This window comes from Panthera onca, chromosome A1, assembly GCF_046562875.1.
Source record: "Panthera onca isolate mPanOnc1 chromosome A1, mPanOnc1 haplotype 2, whole genome shotgun sequence".
NCBI classification, from domain to species: domain Eukaryota; kingdom Metazoa; phylum Chordata; class Mammalia; order Carnivora; family Felidae; genus Panthera; species Panthera onca.
Genome location: NC_138339.1, coordinates 145,285,584 through 145,301,753, shown reverse-complemented (window position 1 = coordinate 145,301,753; position 16,170 = coordinate 145,285,584).

Below are 16,170 nucleotides of genomic sequence, written 5' to 3'. Positions count from 1 at the left end.
TCCGACTTCAGCTCAGGTCATGATCTCACAGCTTATGAGTTCGAGCCCCGCGTCGGGCTCTGTGCTGACAGCTCAGAGACTGGAGCCAGCTTCTGCTTCTGTGTCTCCCTCTTTCTCTTCCCCTAACCCACTCACATTCTGTCTCTGTCTCTCTCAAAAATAAATAAACATTAAAAAAAACTTTTAAAAAAGAAGTATTTAAAAAAAGATGAGCTGTATGTAAGAAATGTTAATGCAAGGTCAGGGAAAAGGTCAAAGAGAATATGAAATGAATCAAACGATACAAAGAAAAAAATAAGAATTCAGTAAGAAGAAGAATGTTGGGGTGCCTGGGTGATTTGGTCATTTGAGCGTCTGACTCCTGATATCGACTCAGGTCACGATCTCACAGTTCATGGGATGAAGCCTCACTTTGGGCTCTGCACTGACAGCACAGAGCCTGCTTGGGATTCTCTCCCCTCTCTCTCTACCCCTCCTCCATTCACACTCTCTCTCCCTGTCAAAGTAAATAAACATTTTTTGAAAAAGAAGAAGAATGTTAAACAATCTGAAGCGTAAGTATAGACTAATAAAAATAATCTCTGGATGCGAATAAATAAGTGAGCAATAATGAAAAGAGGAACCCAAGAACTACCTGGTATAAACAGTACCGGAAAGGGAGGCTGTGGGGACAAAAGTTAAATACAATCATATTCTGTTAGCAAATAGGAACATTTTCTCAGGCAGCATATGAAATTCTGGGAAAAGTTAAGTTCTTGGAGTTTCTCAGTACCCGTGTTAGATGCATATGTTTTAGCCAAGCTGCTGGAGTCTCCACCTTCTCCAACCAGCTCTGAGTCACTGGCGGGTCAGGAATCTCAATACACAGGGGGCTTCCTATTTCATTGGCTGTGGCTATTTTTAAGCACTTTGGGATCAAGTTATAATCATAACAGTAACAAAAACAGTAGTAACAACTTAAATACATTATTCATAGGTAAGCTTTATTGAGAGCTTCTTATCCACTAGGCTCTGTTTCAACCCTTGGCACGTAATGTAACAATGATCCTTACTACAATTATTATTACCCTCATTGTACAGACGAGGGGTCTGTAATATGTTGCTAGTCTTTTCTTCCTTTTTTTTTAAAATTTTTTTAAAGTTTATTTATTTTTGAGAGAGAGAGCCAGAGTGCAACCAGGGGAGGGGTAGAGAGAGAAGGAGACACAGAATCTGAAGCAGGCTTCAGGCTCCAAGCTGTCAGCACAGAGCCCGACGCGGAACTCAAACCCATGGACTGCGAGATCATGACCTGAGCCAAAGTCAGATGCTCAACCAACTGAGCCACCCAGGTGCCTCCAGAGTGACTAATCTTAAGCTCACATTATTCTTTACTACTTTTCCAATGTTGGAGCTTTATGGGCTGACATAAAGTGGAAAACCCTACTAAAGGCCTGACATGCTCAGTACAGAAACTTTCTGCCTTGCTCAAGAACCACACTGGACCCTGGTCCACTGTGGTCTTATTTTCTTGTCCAGTTTTTCCAAAGGCATCCTGTTAGCTGCCTGCCTCACACTGACCTGGCCCCGGGACAGAGAACTACAGGGTCACATGCGTTTATGGCCAATGGTGGGCATTACCTTTAACCCAAGCTAGCTAAGGAACTGAATTATCTCCTTTACTGAACAATCTTGTTGACTAAGCAGGAGAAGACCATTGGTTAAGAACAAGAGAGAAGGCATTTTAGAGTCAGACAGGTTCAAATCTCAAGCCTAGCACTTACTGGGTGTGATTATGGACAAGTAATTTAACCTCTGTCAGCCTCTGTTTCCCTCTACATGGCAAAAAGATGAAAGGAATTGGGTTTTACCTGCAGCATGAAGAAGTAAAAAAAAAAAAAAAAAAAAAAAAATCCATAGACTCAAGTTTCCCAGTCAGCATTTCTAACAGCTAGAAGGGTTTGCCAGAGAGGTTATGGAATCCTCCTTTCTATAAACCTTTACAACTATGACACAGCCCCGTTACTCAAAGAGGGGTTTCATTGAGACCTTCCCCCTTCTAGAGTGCAATCCCGGTGGTCTGGGAAGGACTCACAGGTCTTTGGTCTCTTAACATCAATATCAGTGACACTCTTTTGCCTCTAATCTGTTTGTTTAACAAAAGTGAATGTTGACATAATCACTTCCTTGTGTGCCTCTACCCGCATTCCAAACTTCCATGAGATGAATTACAAATCAAGACAGGTATTATATGCGGGTGATGAATCACTGAACTCTGCTCATGAAATCGATACTGTACTGTATGTTACCTAACGAGAATTTAAATAAAAATTTGAAAAAGAATAAAAAAATCAAGATATTTTTATTTGAAAATTGTTGGCCACTGCAGTTTCAAGACTGAGAAACTCCCTACTTAAACTTAAGATGTACCTGATAATCTTTTAAGTTTATTTATTTATTTTGGGGGGGGAGGGGCAGAGAGGGAGAGAGAGAGAATCTTAAGCAGGCACTGCACTGTCAGTGCAGAGCCCGACCTGGGGCCTGAACTCATGAACCATGAGATTACTACCTGAGCCGAAACCAAGAGTTGGACACGTAGCTGACTGAGCCACCCAGGTGCCCCGATAGTCTTTATCAGTGTGCCAAAAGGTACCAAACTACTTTTACACACCAATGAAATGATTAGGCAGAGGCAGGTGCAACGTGAGGAACGGTCGCATTAAACAAAACAACTTCTCAAAAACCTTTTTGTTCCCTGAGCACTAAATCTCATGAATCGAGGCCTCGTCTACCTTTTGTGCCGGCCAGGAAACGGAGAGAAAGACAGGTGGACCAAAGTACAGAAGGTACGGTAATGAATTTTAGGCACTTGTGAAGAGAGCCAGCCTGAGTAAGTGGATGAATCGGGCAGTGGTCAGTTCTACCCGGTGGCATTACTGCAGAGACTCAGCTCCGCGTTTCAGCCGGAGGGCAGACAGCACCCAGGAAGGGCTTTGGCTCAACAGTTGAGAAAAGCACAGACATATTCATCCCTCCCATGGCCCGGGTCTGCCAGACCACCTTCTGATGGCACCACCTAAGACTGTCGGGGAGGAACGTGCTACAGACAAGTGAGCAACCCTGACAATTCATTCCATTGTTCCAGAAATAGTGACCGTGTCCACACTTTGGGCTGTGCTGGGGATACAGGGTAAGTAAGGCCTCATCCATGCTCCCAGGGACTTGCGGTTCAGGAAGAGAAAACACAATTATAGAAGAAGGTACAACAGAGCATGGGAATCATGATGGGGAAACAGTGTGTAACAGGGGTCCATACCTAGTCTGGGGTCAGGGAGTCATTAAAGAGGAACCAAGCTGGACACGAGGTAAAGGTGGTCGAGGCAGGTTTTACTCAGTAACGACTGTAGGTGGGGAAAGAGACTTCAATGTGGACTGAGCTCAATTCCAAGTACAGCAGTGACAGCTGGGAATTTGGAGCCAGTAAGCAGAGTGAGGGGGGTCAGCGGATGGAAAATCACTAAGAGGAGACATCAACGGGTTGGGATTCTTGCTAAATTGGCCAAACAGGAGTTTTGCTACAGGCAGGCCAGGGGCTTTGGTGTCAAGGGTGGGGGATGAGGAGTGTGATCAGATACCAAGGGCCAGGGGCCCGGGGGAGACTCACTAAATAGACTGAGCCAATTCTTGCTAAAACTGGACCTCAGCAGGCCACGGACAGAGCCCACGGTTGGGGCCTGGTCAAAAATGGGGACTCACAGGAGGATGTGTAAAGTATGGTCAAGAAGAGAGACTTTGTGGGGTGCCTGGGTGGCTCAGTCAGTTAAGCATCCAACTCTTGATGTCAGCTCAGGTTACGAGCTCACAGTTCATAGGTTCGACCCCTGAGTTGACTGTACAGAGCCTGCCTGGGATTCCCCTTCCCCTTCTCTCTCCCTCTTTCTCTCTCTCTCTTCTCTCTCTGACCCTCCCCACTCCTGCTCTCTCTCTCTCTCTCAAAATAAGTAAACTTAAAAAAAAAAAAAAAAAAAAGAGAGCGAGGGGGCACCTGAGTGGCTCAGTCGTTAATTGTCCAACTCTTGGTTTCAGCTCAGGTCACAATCTCTCGGTTTGTGAGTTCAAGCCCCACACCAGGGCTCCCTGTTTCAGATTCTCTCTCTCCCTCTCTCTGCCCCTCCCCTGCTTGTGCTCTCTCTTTCTCTCAAAATAAATAAATAAAGTTAAAAAAAAAAAGAAGAAGAAGGGGCACCTGGGTGGCTCAATCGGTTGAGCATCTGACTTCAGCTCAGGTCATGATCTCGCGGTCCATGAGTTCGAGTCCCACGTCGGGCTCTGTGTTGACAGCTCAGAGCCTGGAGCCTGCTTTGTATTCTGTCTCCCTCTCTCTCTGCCCCTCCCCCGCTCATGCTCTGTCTTTCTCTCTGCCAAAGATAAATAAATATTTTTTAAAAATTAAAAAAAAAGAAGAAGAAGAGAGACTTTGTCAGAGTTCTTCTTGCAGAAAGGTACATTTAGCCTGCAGGCCGAAGGCTGAAAACAGTCTGCATGAGGGCAGATCTCCAAGCGTAGAGAAGGGTAAGTGTGAACGCCCCAGATTCCGCGTGTCTGGCAAAGTAGACAAAGCTGGTTATGTCGGCAGATGAAGTCTGGGGCAGAGGATAGGAAGTGAGACTAGAAACAGAAGCAAGAGAGATTCTGCAGCCTTTGCAAATGGTGCCAGAACATGAGATTTGTACTAAGGCCCCGTGGGGGGAGGGGGGGAGGTTTAACCGGGGGAGTGAGAGAGTGAGTTTTCTAGTTTGCAGGCTGGCAGGCAGAGTGGAGAGGCAAGGCAGGAGGCAGGGAGTCCAGCTGAGCAAGTGCTAGAGTGACTGGGTGTGAGTTAATACAGCTGGATGAGGGAGGCCGCCAGGAGCTGGAGAGAAATGCAAGGATTAAGACAGTCTTCGATCAGGAATAGTGGGACTTGACTTAGTGGCATGATTCAATGGCAGGAGAGAGAAAGGCAGGAGTCGAGAACAACCCAAGGGATTCTGACTTTGGCTACTGGATAGAAATTGAAGTTAGTAACACTGGTGGAAGAAAAGCTAGTAGGGAAAGATGATCATTAGCTGGACACACATTGGGTTTGACTTGTAAGACGTTCAAGTCTGGAGCTCAGGCACGGAAACCCTGTCATCCCCAGTTCTGACGGTGCCTTGCATTGTCTCTTGAGGGCTGATGTGGCGGCCTCCTGTCATTTCCTCGCTGATTATCAGGGACTTGTTCTGAGGGCTCACCTAGAGCAGGCAAGGTAGATGCCCAGGAGAGAGACGTTGGAGAAGGTGTAGCGAGGAGAGAAAGAATAATGGGAGGGGGGCTCCTGGGTGGCTCAGTCAGTTAAGCCTCCGACTTCGGCTCAGGTCATGATCTCACGGTTCGTGAGTTTGAGCCCCGTGTCGGGCTCTGTGCTGACAGCTCAGAGCCTAGAGCCTGTTTCGGATTCTGTGTCTCCTCTTTCTCTGCCCCTCCCCACTTTGTGCCCTGTCTCTCTCAAAAATAAATAAACATTAAAAAAATTTTTTTTTTAAAGAAAGAGTAATGGGAGTGGCGGCCAGTAAAAAGAGAATGTAGGAAGCATCAAAAGGGATAATTCCTTCCTCTTTTCCCTCTTATCTTTCTAGAATCTTGCCCAGTCCTGCTTCTAAGAACAAAGTCCAGGAGGTGTCATGCACTTTCTAGGAATTCACACACCAAGAGTACGATTAATAGCCTACAGGAAACCTGTCTACAAGGAACTCAGCTCAGGGGCACCTGAGTGGCTCAGTTTGTTAAGCATCCAACTCTTGGTTTTAGCTCAGGTCATGATCTCATGGGTTCATGAGTTCAAGCCCCACACCAAGCACTGCACTGACAATGCGGAGCCTGCTTGGGAGTCTCTCTCTCCCTCTGTCTGTGTCCCTCCCCTGCTCACGTGCACTCTCTCTATAAACAAACAAACAAACAAACTTAAAAAAAAGATAGGTTATCTTAAAAAGCAAAACAAACAAACAAAAAACAAAGAACCCAGCTCATAAAATGATTTGGAGGCAATTTACCAGTAGGATTAAGATGCTTTCCCATATACATTCGTCAACTTGGACAGAAGCATCAAGTTGCATGAAGAGGGCAAGATGCATGATGAAACAGAAATACTGAAAATCCTCTTACAGAGATACTATGGAGAGAGCTAGTTGTTACCTGAAGGGAAGGAGGGAGGAGAAGGGGGTGATGGAGACATATTCGTATTTCTCCGTACCTCAACCATATCAATAATGATTTGTTAAAATTAAGAGCTCGTGCCTATTTGGCAAAGTGTTAACATCTGTTAAACCTGGGAGCTTGGCAGATGTATTTATGTAAAATATTTCATTAAGGGGCACCTGGGTGGCTCAGTCAGTTGAGCATCTGACTTCGGTTCAGGTCATGATCTTATGGTATGTGGGTTTGAGCCCCGCGTCGGGCTCTGTGCCGACAGCTCAGAGCCTGGAGCCTGCTTCGGATTCTGTGTCCCCCTCTCTCTCTGCCCCTCCCCCACTCATGCACACTCTCTCTCAACTAAACATTTAAAATAATAATAATAAAATTATTAAAATGGCTGTACACTGTATCTTTCTTACACAAGAATTCCAAATAATATAAATAGATACTCCCCACCCCTCCAGGAGGTGGCACTTAACCCCATCCTTCCCAAGGGTGGGCTGGGCTTAATGAAACAGTTCCAAAGACTAGACAGAGGAGAGAAAGAGATAAACAGGACCCGTACACTGGAGAAACCTGGTAGATATCACCTTCACCAGGTGACGAAGGTTAACATCACCAGACATATCAGGTGGTATCATGTAACCTCATATGATGTGACAAGAAGGGCCCTTCACTTCTCGTGGTACCCTTTCCAAAAATCCATAATCCCAGTTAATCATGTGAAAACAACAGACCCACTCTCAGGGCATCTGGCCAGTACTCAAGACTGTCAGCTATTAAAAAGAAAGCAAGAATGAGAAACCACCGTCAGATACCAGAGGACACATACAGGAGACAGTGAAATCTGAATTAAGTCTGGAGTGTAGTTAACAGTAACGTACGAGGGTTGGTTTCTCGGTTGGGACAAACGTACCTGGGTTATGTAAGCTGTTACCAATAGAGGGACACTGGCTGATAGGGGATATATGAAATCGCTCTGTCCTATCATGCAGCTTTTCTATACCTCTGACATTATTCCATCAGAAAAGTTTACTTGTAAAAGAAGGACTGCGCGTAGGGCACCTGGGTGGCTCAGTTGCTTAAGCATCCGACTTCAGCTCAGGTTATGATCTCACAGCTCATGAGTTCAAGGTCTGCATCGGGCTCTGTGCTGACAGCACGGAGCCTGCTTGGATCCTCTGCCTCTCTCTGTCTCTCTCTCTCTCTCTCTCTCTCTCAGCTCCTAACCCTCCCTCAAAAGTAAACATTAAAAAAATTCTGTTAATAAAAATATTTTAAAAAAAGGACTGTGTGCCATCAAGAACCCTCCCTCTCAAAATGAAACCAACGAGGAGTCAGGTGTGCCTTTGGGAATCACAACACATTATGAAAGTACAATGGGGGTGGGGAGGGCGCCTAGATGGCTCAGTCAAGAGTCAGTGTCTGACTCCTGATCTCAGCTCAGGTCTTGCTCTCAGGGTCGTGAGTTCAAGCCCCACAAAAAGTACCACGGCACCTTGTTTCCGAGCACGGATGGAGAAGCAGATGCATGGTGGAGGTCAGTTTTTCAGAAAACTGAAACCAACCCTTCAATCACAAAAAAATAGATTAATACTTTCAACTGTTTTTTAATGGCGAGCTTTCACAAGTGGATGATAAAGTTCCCTGCCCTTTGAACAGAGGACGCTAACTGTAACTGAATCCTTTCTAGGTGAGTCAGGGTCACGGGGGAGGATGGCTGTGAGTTCGTCACACCACACCACAAACGGCTGGTTCTGCCTTTCATCTTTCTCACTGCGGTAGGGTGCAGGAGACACAGAGGCCAGCCGCCACAGCTAAGACATGGCTATGAAAAGGCCAAATAAGATGGATGTGGATTGGGTGCCTGGGTGGCGACCCGCGTCCGGCTCAGAGCTGACAGTACGGAGCCTGCTTGGGATTCTGTGTCTCCCTCTCTCTCTGCCCCTTCCTGACTTGCTCTGTCTCTCTCTCAAAAATAAGTAAATAAATTTAATGAAAAAAAATATGGATGTGGATTAAGACATCATAACCTCATGTGAACCAGCACCCTAAACAAGCAATTTAGCTAAGGACAGCAGCTGGCAGTTGATTTTCCCATATATCTATTATATCCCATCTCGGGGTTAGAAACACAGTTACTGTAGTTTGCTGAATGCAAAGCCTGTCCTCTGAACAACCGAAGATACCACAGTCCCTGCGTACCTCATGCCAGGCCTGGGAAGCAGGTGCAGGTGAGGGGTTAACTCATCGGTATCTTCATGAGGGAGTTCAAATTGTGACCTTGTCCGGCTCTACTCAGAGAATATTTTCTTGGTGATGTATATCATGGAGGAATTCTTGGGTTTCTGTTACACGGAGGAGTGTCTCATAAACCCAAAGCAGTATGACGTGAGCCAGGGTGATAAGCAGCCAGAGAAGGGAAGTCTTTTCTTCAACCTTCTTCCAGGACCACGTGCCTCTTGCCCTCCCTGGAATCCAACAAACACCACCTCACAGCTCCGTCAAGCGATGGGGTCCCCTCTGGAAAATGGACTTCACCCCACTCTCTGAGACAGCTTTTCACTCAGTCAGCCCCCCAACCTTTACTTAATCTCACATGAAGACGGCATATAGCACCTTCCCCAAATCTCTTTTCCTTGAATGACCTCAAAAAAGAGCCATAAAAATGACGTGATGGGTTGTTTTCACCCTGTAAGCAAGAGAGATAGCTATTTCTAGAATCAAGATTTGGGGACAGGAGATATTTAACGAGAAATGAGGGTGTTCAAGAAGCTTCCCATACAATGTCCACCTTGTCAGTTGTTTGCTGGACAGAGGACTCAAGCTTCCATTAACATCACAGATAGAAATAAATGAGGCCAGGTTTTGACCTGAAATTAGTGGTCAGCTAACTAATCTTAAACAAAAGACATTTTAACATCCACACTATGTCCCCATTCCTCTAGGAAAGCCTGCAAAGATCTATACTCCACTTAGGGCAGGATTTTGCAATTTTCAGTACAATTCAAATTTGGGGACCTGATAATCCTTTGCTATGGAGGGCTGTTTTGTGGGCTGCAGGAAGTTGAGCGGCTAGGGTTGCTAGAGGTAGCAGATTAAAATGTAAGGGTCTTGGGGCACCTGTGTGGCTCTGTCGGTTAAGCGTCCGTCTGAGCTGACAGCTCAGGGCCTGGAGCCTGCTTCGGATTCTGTGTCTCCCTCTCTTTCTGCCCCTCCCCTGCTAAGTGCTCTGTGTCTCTCTGTCAAAAATGAATAAACGTTAAAAAAAAAATTTTGTAATGTAATGGTCTCAGTTAAATGTGAATTTCAAATAAATGACAAGATGGTTTTTTGTTTTTTTGGTTTTTTTAGTATAGGTACGTCCCATGAAATATTCACAGCATCCCTGGTCTCTATCCACTAGATGCCAGTAGCATTACCCACCCCAGCCCTGGCCTCAGTTCTGACAGCTAAAAATATCACCAGACATTGCCAAATGTCCCCTTGGGGGGAGGGGCAAAACTGCCTCTGGTGGAGAGCCGCTGATTCAGGACAACACAACAGAATGCTTCAAATCCGAGTCCCTTTATCTTAGCTTTCAGAAGTAATCTAAATCTACTGGCTAAAGTATCAGCGAAAGAATCGAGACACTCTTCTACACGTCTTAAACATTTTGAAAATATTACTACTTTGCTATTTATTTATTTTTGAGAGAGAGAGAGAGAGAGAGAGAGAGAGAGAGAGAGAGAGAATGCAAATGGGGGAGGGGCAGAGAGAGAAAATCCAAAGCAGGTTCTGCACTGTCAGTGCCAAGCCTGACACAGCGCTCGAACCCACGCGCCGAGAGATCATGACCTGAGCCGAAATCAGGCATCGGATGCTTAACCGACTGAGCTATCCAGGAGGCCCTCTTTATTTTGCTTTTTAATGTCCTTTGGAATCAATCTCTTCTGGCCTTTCATGCTGGGTAAAATCTTGGCTCTCTTTCCGAATTAGCAGGCTCATTTTGATCAGATGATATAAATTACGAAACCTGCCATATTCTCCTTTTTCCTTCACAGCTAGAAAGCTTAGCGGTAAAATTAATGCACAATTGGAGAAATCACCTGAGCTCACCTGGCCCGTATTTTATTATTTTTTCAAACAAACAGCTACACAGTGGCTTTTGTATGCACATATATTTTAAACGCTTTACACATATTAACTTCTTGAATTCCTATCACTTCTTAATTACCTTATGGGTACATGCTATTATTATCCTCCCTTCCAGGATACAAAACTGAGGACCCTTTTTGGGTATTTTTGTAAATTATTTCCTCTTTCATGACTGTCCTTTTTGTATAAGGAAGCCCCCTCCCATCCTGTTTGGAAGCTGATCGCACACTGAGACCACTTTGGACTCTCAGCCTCACCTGTCTCTAGTTTCAAACTCTACCATGGCAACCAGCCCCAACTACTTCTTCCAGGCTCACCCTCCCAGAGCCCAGCCTCGTACCCATGCACGCACCTCTCATCTCCCATCTTGGCTTCCCTGTTAACACCAAGATGGGGGACACCAAGGGACCCTGCTTCAGAGCCCAGAATCGTGCAGCCCAGAACTGCAGGGGAATTAACACCTCATGGTGTGAGTGTTGTGCGACGGGAGATGGAAACTGGTAGATAAATTTATTCTTTTTTTTTTTTTCACTCCAGGCTGCTCTGAGATGCAGCTTTTCTGAGAGGGTGCTGAAATAAAGCCACTGGCAATACTTAGTGGCAACCAGCTCACTTACCTCTCTGCTCAAATGTCTCTCCTTCTCTCTGCCTCGTTCCTACATCACCTATTCTCTGGCTTCTGCTCCCCGATATTGTGCTCCTGACAAAGCAGCAGAAACAAACTATTATCCTGCTCTGCTCTCTAAGGAATCCAGACTACAACACTTAGAAATAATTACAAATAAAATCACACTAGAAGGACGTTTATCTACTTACTTTCATTAACTTCAGAGTCAGCAATATTTATTGTGGTCCAATCAGAATAGAATTCTGGAATGTTAGGGGCACTTGCGTGACTCAGTCGGTTAAATGTCCAACTTCAGCTCAGGTCATGATCTCACAGTTCGTGGGTTCAAGCCTTACGTGGGCTCTGTGCTGACAGCTCAGAGCCTGGAGCCTGCTTCAAATTCTGCATCTCCCTCTCTCTCTGCTCCTCCCCCAGTCACACACTCTCTCTCTCAAAAACAAATAAACATTAAAAAAAATTTTTTTTAGAATTCTGGAACATTCTCCCTAGCAGGACGTTTAAGAGTCAACCCCATTATTTTTACAGTTGAGAATAACAAGACCCAAAGAGGGAAGAGGATCGCTCCAAATCACATGCCTTGGTAGTGCTGTGTGAATATAGCACATTTAGTTGAGTGTCCACAGGGTCAGATTGCCATACCAATTATTTCACTTCATGCTTGAAAACTGGGGGGTTAGCATGATTGTCCCCATTTTGTGCATAAGAAACAGAGGCTCAGAAAAAGTGCAGTAAAATGTTCAAGGTCACCATGTTAGCAAAATGGTAGAGTCCGGTGTACATGAGGCCTCCAAACTGGTTCTTTCCCCAACTGCCTCCTGGCCGTTCCAGGAGTCAGGCAGAAAAACACACCTGACCTTCGGAGCAAAAGGCAAAACACACCTGCTTCAGAGCAGCTTCCAGGCTCTGAGCTGTCAGCACAGAGCCTGACTCGGAGTTAAAACTCGTGAACCACAAAATCAGTGATCTGAGCGAAGTCAGACACTTAATCGACTGAACCACCCAGGCGCCCCGAGGTATTGTACTCTCTGACAACAGTGTGTGTATACAGTAAGTGCTTAATAAATGTTAGCCAACAGCAGTTCTCCGGAATCAAAGATGCCTTCCGAAAACAACATCAGCTCCTCTTCTGTAGGTGCTTACTAAGTGCCAAGCATGGTGCTAAGCATTTTCCATAGAAGAAGGAATCTCTTCTTTTTTTTCTTTTTCTCTTATTTTATTTTTCAAAGTGTATTTTTATTTATTTTAAGAAAGAAATAGAGAGCAAATGGGGGAGGGACAGAGAAAGAAAGAGAGAGGGAGAGAGGATCCTAAGCAGGTTCCATGCTGTCAGCACAGAGCCTAACACAGGGCTCGAACTCATGAACCATGATACCATGACCTGAGCCAGAACCAAGAGTCGGATGTTTAAACGACTGAGCCACCCAGGCACCCCTATTTTATGTTTTCTTGCAAGATTTTATTTAAATTCAAGTTAGTTAACATATAGTGTAGTGTTGGTTTCAGAGGTAGAATTTAGTGACTCATCACTTCCATACAACACCCAGTGCTCATCCCAACAAGTGTCCTCCTTAATGCCCGTCACCCATCCCCCCACCCCCCCATCAACCCTGTTTGTTCTCTATAGTTAAGAGTCTCTTATGGTTTCCCTCCCTCTCTGTTTTTATCTTATTTTATTTTGGAAGGAATCTCTTCTGACCATCCTAACCTCATGAGGGAGGAAGATGAAGGGGAATGTCTACCCTCTCCTCTTCATTTCTTATTGCTTCTATCAATAGTTAACAAATGTCAGTCATTTATGTACTCACTTATGTACTCACTTGTTGGACTTTGCCATATCTATGTACCAGTTTTAATTTTTTTTAATTTTTTTTTCTAATGTTTATTTATTTTTGAGACAGAGAGAGACAGAGCATGAACAGGGAGGAGCAGAGAGAGAGGGAGACACAGAATCGGAAGCAGGCTCCAGGCTCTGAGCCATCGGCCCAGAGCCCGACACGGGGCTCGAACTCACGGACTTTGAGATCGTGACCTGAGCTGAAGTCGGACGCTTAACCGACTGAGCCACCCAGGTGCCCCTTAATTTTTTTTTTTTTTAAGTAAACTCTACCCCCAAGATGGGCTTTGACCTCATAACCCTGAGACCAAGAGTCACATGCTCTACGGATGGAGCCAGCCAGGCGCTGCCCACCCCCCTGTGTACCAGTTTTAAAACTTAAATTTCTAGTATAGTTTTGTCCTAAGCAAGAATACTCCCAAATATTAGGTTTGAGCACTAGTTATGTTTTTCCTTACACACATTAAAACATGCATATGCACCATCAAAATGAAAAATGCTATTATTTAAAATACCCTAGGGGGAAAAAAAGAACAGGATTGGAAAATACTCCAGAAAAAAAATAAGAGGACAACATTGGCAAAACATTGATCATTATGAAACCAGATATTGAGTGCCTGGGGCTGTACCATTGTCTAATTTCATGTGTCTTTGACATTTTCATGATAGTTTAAAAAATAAAATAAAACAAACTTATCAAATCTGGAGGTGGGGAGGGGAATGTTCTCACGCAGAGACCTAAAACCATCTCACATTCCCCAGAGAAGCTGTCACACTCTAGGAAACACTATCCCATAATACCTACTAGAAGGTGAGTATCATGGGGACAGACACTCAGGCTTCATTCTTTCACATGGGTTGCATCCCCTGTGCTTAGAACAGTAAGTCACAGGTGTAAATGCCCAACTTAAGTTTGCTGAATTGATGAATGAGTGATTATCAAGCTTCTCATCACCCTTGTGGCTTCCAGCTCTGTCTCGTGGATGCCCTATAACTGCTAACTCTCCCTAGAGCGGGCAATAAATTAACTCGGAAATTTTCACCCCAAAATGATTGGGGTTGCACAAACAGGCCTCATCTGAGGAGCTCCCTCTGTTTTTCTTTTACTGCTACACCATTTGGCTTCTGTTATTGTGAAAAACACCTAGTAAGTTTCAGCGAAAGTCCACAATCGTATATGGTGGGCACTGGGCATTTTCTGCTAAGTGCAGCCAAATGTCTTAAACGCTATTACCTGGCCACTGGCTTTTATGTTTTTGGTCAGAGAATCCCTTGCTGGGTGCTGCTGAGAAAAGTTTTATAACCAGTGTCTTCAGCGGCGTTAAGTGCTATCAGCCTGGGAAAAGAAGGAAGGAACGAGGTGGTCTCAGGAGCCAGAAATGACCCTGTGCTTTAGGAGTCTGACGTGTGCCTCCACTCCAACATGGACTGTGCCTGTTCTAAGCCGCTGGGGAGCACATCCTCTCCCTCTCACGCCTGGAGCACAGCCAATGCTGCCTACTCTCTGAAGATACTCTCTGGGGTATTCTGAGATCAGATTCTGGTACCAAATTAGGTGTCTCAATTAAAGGTTGAATATACTAGAAGTCTAAATCTATCCAGGAGGAGAGAAAGACCTGGGTGGCATCGCTTTTTGTGTATATAATTAAAAGGCGGTGAGAGTGTGCTCCTTTATCAGACACAGCAATTAGTATTATGCAAAGATACTGTTTCAATTATAACACCATTTTTTTTTCCTTTGCTGGAGGATACGTGCCAAATTTCTATTAAAAATCTGCATACATTCTGACTCTTCTTATGTATTCAGTGTAACTCCTTTGAATACAGCAACAATAAAAGCGATCATACAGGGGCACCTGGGTGGCTCAGTCGGTTAAGCATCTGACTCCTGATCTCAGCTCAGGTCATGTTCTTACAGTTCGTCAGTTCAAGCCCTGTGTTGGGCTCTGCTCTGACAGCAAGGAGCCTGTTTGGGATTTTCTCTCTCCCTCTCTCTCTGCCCCTCTGCCATGCAACAGCCTTCTCTCTCTCTGTCTCAAATAACATAAATAAACATTTTTTTAAAAAAATTTTAAAGAGATTATATGACTAACTTAAAGATCCCAAATATCAGAAACAATTTTTAAAAAGTCTGAGCAATTAGAGCAAACATTCTACTTTACTGCCACAAAATACAAATACAGAAATTATGCTTCTACTCCCCCAGTCTCTACTCTGGAAAAAGCTTTCTCTCTCTGCTTATGGGATGAGAACAACGCATCACGTCATTTTTATGGAACTTTCTGAGAAGTGATGTGGACGCAGGGTTGGAGGCCCTGGAGCCTTCTAAATTAGGATTACTTCCATATGATCCACGTTCAGATGCTGAACTAAGCCAAATGGACCACCCAAGACAAAGCTGAGGAGGCAACTGTTCCATGGCTTGTGTCATAAATTAAACCTAAAGCATCTTTCCGAGGAAGTGATCAGCAGATAACCGTCAGCATAAAAATCCTACATGGAAATCAAGTAGAGGAGTGGCCCACTGACAAATGAAAAGGGGCTTAACGTCACTCGTTTGAGGGAATTAAAGGTAAATGTGTCCTTTCTCACCTCTCTGCTGGCCTGCTGAGATAGCCTGCTAACAGCAGAGCAACATTCTTGCAGAATTCTCCTTCCATTCGTGCAAGCAGAGCAATCTTTTAAAAACAGAAAATCAAGTTGTCTTTCCACTGCTTGAAACCTGGCTTCCCAGTTCACTTCCCAGGTTTGTTTGTTTGAGTTTTAAAATTTATTTATTTTTGAGAGAGACGGTGGGGAGTCGGGGGGGGGGGGGGGAGAGGGGGGGAGGCAGGGAGTGAATGAGCGAGAGAGGGGCTGAGGGAGAGAGAGGGAGACAGAGGATCCCAAGCAGGCTCTGGGGCTCAGCACAGAGCCGGATGCGGGGCTCGAACTCACGAGTTGTGAGATCATGACCGGAGCTGAAACCAAGAGTCAGAGGCTTAACCCACTGAGCCCCCAGGCATTCCCCGCCGCCCCCCCCCCCCGCCCCCGTATATTTAAATACAAGCTGCAACATACTTTAACATAAATTGAATATAAATTACATGGGGCTGCAACATTTTGCATTTACAACGTCTTAGAAATCTTTTCACGTTAGCACACGGAGATCGCTCTCTTTGTAGCCTACGAAGCGCTAGACAGGCTACGGCTCCCTTGTCTAGTTTCTTTTTTTGTTATTTTTTTAAACGTTTTATTTATTTTTGAGAGAGAGCACAAGTGGGGGAGGGGCAGAGAGAGGGGGACAGAGGAGCCCTAGCAACTCTGCACTGATGTGGGGCTTGAACTCACCAACCAGGAGATCATGACTTAAGCGGAAGTCGTAAGCTCAACTGGC